The following is a 6,000-nucleotide window of genomic DNA, read 5'->3' as shown; positions in this document are numbered from 1 at the left end:
TCTTGTATCGTGTGCACTACCTTTCCACCTAACCCAAACAAATGTAAATTGCATGTCAAAGCTACATGCAACCATTATATTTTGAGTGGGTACACCTTTTCTGCCAATAAAAGGTATTTGATTTTCTTGTGATACACAAGCACGTACATGTGTTCCATCAATCGCTCCAATACAATTCTACAAAAAAAAAAATAGTTTACCAATCAATTTAAATGTAGTAAAAATATTTCTTTGTAACCTTTTCAATTATTTAATAACTTCAAAAAATTATTTTTCTCCTTGAAATGTGGCATATATCTTGGATTCATTGTGATTTCTGTTGGTATTATGGAGAATTCTAGATCTACCGGTTTGATTAAATCAACAGCTAGCAAGCACACCAACCTGAGAACCTCGTTGAAATATTTGTTTACGGTTTCACCTGAATGTTGAAATCTCTCCTGAACTTCCCTATTTGAAGCTCCTAGAGCTAACGTATAGAGAAACATGCCTACCTTCTCAATATCACTCATCCTCTTAGATTGCTTTAGCCCGTACAACATTTCCAAATCAACGCACAAACTCTGTAACGTGTTTGCATCCATTCGAAACATGTTAACACAACGTACCCAATGTCCATTTAAAATTTCATTCAACCATCTCATTCATGTATTGTATGAAACTATACATGGTTCTTTATAAATATAATTATTATAATACAAAGCAAGTGCTCTAGCCATGCATAAAAATAGTTTATTGCGATCAGACTCTCTAAGCCAAAACAAATCGCCTTCCTCATCATCATCGTGTTTATTTTCATCATCGTCGTTGACATCTGTATTGTTTCCATTACCAGCACCGCTACTGCATCCAAAACCACTTCCAGTACTTGTACCACTAAAACCATTTGAAACATACCGAACAACATTATTCATAACATTGTCATACTCGTCATCAAATAGATCATTAAACCAATTCGCATCCATATCTACAACACAACAATTTTTTTCACGCATGAAATTGCCATAAATACATTTAGACAGAGGAATCTGTTTTGAATATTAAAATTTCATGTCAACCTAAACTTAAACAAAACAAAAAATATATGAAGCATTCTTAAATTATCGTAGATCTTTTAGTAATAATTAATGAATATGACATTGCGTGCAACACAAGCATACTTATATATGAGCTTTTAATTACATAAATGGTTTTAATTGAACATATCTTATGGCATCTAAGATCAATTACAAATTCAGTTAAGTTTGCAAAAATGAGATCAATAAATTGAGATGGAATGAGGATATAAAAAAGAAGATGAACATAAGGCTATGATTGTAAATAAAAGTGATTTTATATATAACTTGAAAACCGGCAACTAACCTTCTCAAAAGCATGCAATTCAAGTGTAGACTTGTTATATGTTAGCAGCTTAAATGAATGTGTTGTAATTGATATTGTGCTTTAAATAGGCAACCAAAGACATGAAGAAATCAACGTAAACATGTCAACATTTAACAGCAATTCAAACTAACTTTACACCTACATTTCCAAACTCCAAAACCTAATAGTCAACATGTTAACAACCATTCAAACTAATTCCCAACATCTAATTCCAGATTGCAACAGGAAAGACAACAAATGTTAACAGTCATTCAAACCACATTCAACACCTACAATTCCATCTTCCAACAAGAAGCGTTCCGACATAATTTTCCACCCTCTAACAGGAACCATTATCCAACAAATACAAATAAAATACAATACATCAACATAGTATACATTAAAACATATTATTTGAAAAAAAAAACAGCAATGACTAATCTCGTACATTGAATCTCATACTCAACAGCGAACATTACATTTAAAAAGTAACCATATTATAACAACACAGCAGCAGCAGCAGCCCATGAAGTGCAGATCAACATATAGACTCAAAGTTTTGCTCTTGTAACTATCAAAACACAGAAAATTATGTTTTTGGATCATTAAAATACAATGACAAAATCAGTGTAATATCCTATCCAATAACTCTTGACTTGAAATATGAAATTCATATAATACTACAAAACACATATGACAACACAGTCAACTTCAATTGCTGAGAAATAGTATAGAAATAACTGTAAGTACATAATAGTAGATTTACACTTACATCAAGGTTTTATATATGACCTCCTCTTGAACATTAATTTTAGCCATTGAAATTTTCTTTTCTTATCTCCAATTGCTGCCCATATTTCCCTTTTGCTTCTAACAATGAAAAATTCAGTTGCAAAACAATAAAGCTCATTGTCGAAAACCACTTCCTCAATGGAGTGAAACCCCTTCATGGCCTCTTCTATGCTACATCCTTTTTCATCCCAATCACTTGATGTGCATTCACTCCTAGTAGATACACGATCAACCAATTGATCTAAACGCAAAAACAATTGCGCTCCCATTCCCGAACCCTTTTTTTTTCTCACTCTTTTGTGTACATTGTTGAACACCTTTTCTCTTCACACTACTACTACTAGGATTGCTACTACTATTGACAAAATTTACACCAGCAACCATATTATTGACATCTTCTATAAAATTTGGTAAAGTATTCTCCTCTGAATCACCACTACCTTCCTCTAGATGTGGATCCTCATTAGATGCATTCTTTCTCCTTTCACCTAAACCATCATCATCAGAATTCAAACCCTGTGATGGAGCCCAAGCATACTGATCAGTAGCCATAATGTTTGTAAACATGATATCATATTTACAACACAATGCGAGATCGATACCAGAATGCCTAAACTTTCTAGCTCCTTGTATCTCCTACAACAAAGGAAACTAAAGATATAAATGAATCATAATGATTGTAAGAATAAAAAATAAAAAAGTTCATAGTAATTGTACACAACAAAAACAAAAAAACAGACCTTGATTTTAGATTTTCACCACTCGTCAGTTGCCGAAATTGTTCCAAGTTTAGTACTCCAGCCTACTCCAGTTTTGGAAATCAACGTTTTCCATATTCTCCAATCCTTTTTTATTTCATCTCACTTATTCTTTAATTGTGCTTTCGTTAATGCATGTCAAGTCTACTCCTTAAAGCAATTCATAACATATTTCCAACCAGCTTTGTCGAAATGTGTGTTCAATCGCATACCTTTCTCAATTGCTTTGATACAAATGTCACAAAATGTGTTCAACATCTCTCTAGTCCAACAAGCCTTATCTTATTATTGAGAATCTTCCATGTTCTCGGTTAAAATGTTTTTTCTAAGATATAATTAATAGGTTAATTTTCTAGAGGCAATGTAACAAAAGATGTTGACAACACATAAGTTTGTTATGATAATGAGTAGCAGTTTTGATATGTGAAAGCAGCAATGACTAATGGCTACTTGACAACATAAGGTGTTTGATACAGTTGATGAAACGAATACAATATTAATAACAAATAAAGTGATATTATAGCACTCAATGCAACAAAAAAAATAACAGACATAGACTGAACAAAGTTTCTTAAAACAACAATTAAAAAAAACCATGCAAGTTAAGAAAAAAGAGTTACAAAATAAGAAAACCAAATCATTAAGCATATAATTAAGTTCAGTTATTCATAAGATGTTGATTGATCCCACTTAAAGCAGCATATAATTTATAATACTACAAACAATAAAAATCTAAGCCTTAAAACATGTAACTTGGAAAATGCAAATATTTACATATATAGTGGCAGTACATGCATAAAGACATGACTTCAATTGTTTCCCGGTTATATCTCAACCTTAAAACATGTAACTTAAAAAAAAGAATGATATTATAACACTCAATGCAACAAAGACATAACAGACATGCACTGAACCAAGTTCATAAAAACAACAATTAAAAAAAACCCATACAAGTTTAGAAAAAAAAAGTTACAGAATAAGAAAACCAAATCATTAAGCATATAATCAAGTTCATTTATTCATAAGATGTTGATTGATCCCACATTAAAGTAGCATACAATTTATAATATTACAAACAAAAAAAATGTAAACTTTTAAAAAAATTGAACTTAAAAAATGAAAATATTGACATATATAGTGGTAGTGCATTAAGAAATACATAAGGACATGGCTTCAATTTTTTCCCAGTTATATCTAAACATTAAAACATGTAACCTGAAGAAAAAAAACAAAGATAATGAGTTATGTAATGTAGGATGTACCATAACAGAGATCGAGTGTTTGTTGTGTTTTCTAGAAGACAGATTATTAAGCCCTTTTTGGCTCCTTGCAGAAAACAGAACGCCAAAAAATTGTAATAGGAAGATGGGAATGATAAATGCAGATATTGGGAATTTGAGTTACATAAAGATGTTGAAATATATTATCAAGAACATTACCTTGAGCATCATCATCAATTTCAGCGTGTCCTGTAGTGTTGGATGTGCCTCAACACAGATCGGGAGTTCGTTGTTCTTTTCAAGAGACAAAGATGTTAGATCTTTGGTTCCTGAATCAAAACACAAAGAAACAAATTAGAAAAGAAGAAGAAGAAGAAGAAGGGTATGATTATTGCAAATATTGGAAATTTAAGTTACATAAAAAATTTTAAATAAATTCTCAAGAAAATTACCTTGAAATTCATAATAATTTTAGCGTGTCTTCAACTATTTCTGGGTTTTAAAGAAGCATAATCACCACGAAAAGGCTTGAAAAAAGCAACAAATCTGATGTATGATTTGAGTTGAGGATGGGGATTTAAGTTGGAAATGGGTAGTTTTTTTTAACCCGAATGATTTGTTGACAGACATCAATTATTCCCAAAGGTTTTTGGATCTCCAATCGGCTACAAAAAAAAGTGAATGTGTGAGGCCTGTGAGAGATTGGAGAGAGGAAAGAACAGTAGAGAGAGTAGGGAAAGAACGATGAGAGGAGAAGAACAAAGGGTTATTTTCAACAATATAAAATTAAAAAATTGTGTAAACTGCAATGCCACGTTTTGTGTTCAGCAAATAATTCATAAAGCAAGTTCGAGTTGCTTTTGCCTAGCCTGTTGTTGGAACACTGGTTATTGTGGATCCCAGTAATTAAAAAGTATAGTTTGTAACTAACCAAATTAACACTAAAAAATTATGGTTTAATCAGAACGTGGAAGCTACTACGTAAACAAACACCGTCTTAACGCTGACACAATTTGAATTCCTATATTGAAAACCTTTGTGCATTTTAACACGCAAACCGAGAAAACAAGCTTGGAAAGTTTTTACATTTAGCTATGCTTTTGCAAATGGTTGTTTACATAGTTTTTAAACTCGACCCGGTGGTCGACCCAGTCTAATGATCGGGTCACAGGTCAGATGGGTTGACCCGGGTCAACCCAAAAAAAACTATTGGATTTCAACTCCTCGTTAAAGCAAATGCTCCAAAAAGCAACTTTGAGTTTAGGCAATGTAATTAATTTTGCCTTTCATATCCCATGATCTGTATAATTGTACCCTATCCACGTTGATGCTGTCATTTCTTGTACGAGACCAAAAAAATATGGTAAGAAATTTTACAAAAATGCCCCCACTTAAAAACCCAACAAAAAAACTTAATAAAGAAAATCCAATTCCAATTCCAAAAACCCAGCAAAAACAACGAAAACCCATTTCAATAAATTTTCCATGAATCCCACCACCAAAAACACAAAAAAGTACAGGCACCCTTACAGGCTGTATATGTGGACACCTTGGAAAGTTTCAACCTTTTTAGCATGAGAGGAGGATGATTACTCTCTCAAAACCTTAGCAGCTCTCTCTAAAGCCCCAGGATCAAACCCAGCAAAAGTTGTTCGTGGGTGACCATTCCTAGGAGCTCTAGATTACCCGTCGTCGTTGATTGAGGCAAAGTGGATGGTTGAGATTGTACAGAAGAAGAAGACAAAGAAGATTGAGGGGAAGGAGAAGGGTTTGAAGAAGAGAAAAGAGAGAAACTAAAAGGGCCATCAGCAAAAGAAACAAAATTTGATTGAGAAAAGGAAAAGGAGGTTGTTATTGCTGATATTAGC

At 32.7% G+C, this 6,000-nt stretch overlaps 1 long non-coding RNA gene across 1 annotated transcript; it reads right to left on the bottom strand.

Moving 5' to 3' along the window:
* Window positions 1-618: 618 nt before the first annotated feature.
* LOC18100553 (uncharacterized) lies at window positions 619-4,672 on the bottom strand. The gene is made up of 3 exons (XR_008059415.1): window positions 4,585-4,672; window positions 4,175-4,461; window positions 619-967 (listed from the first exon to the last, which is right to left on the bottom strand). It is a non-coding gene; the product is annotated as an uncharacterized LOC18100553 (long non-coding RNA).
* Window positions 4,673-6,000: the final 1,328 nt, after the last annotated feature.

The sequence above is a fragment of the Populus trichocarpa genome, chromosome 6 (assembly GCF_000002775.5).
Source record: "Populus trichocarpa isolate Nisqually-1 chromosome 6, P.trichocarpa_v4.1, whole genome shotgun sequence".
NCBI classification, from domain to species: Eukaryota; Viridiplantae; Streptophyta; class Magnoliopsida; order Malpighiales; family Salicaceae; genus Populus; species Populus trichocarpa.
The sequence above is the reverse complement of the archived record's forward strand: the minus strand, read 5'-3'. Positions and strand labels throughout refer to the sequence as shown.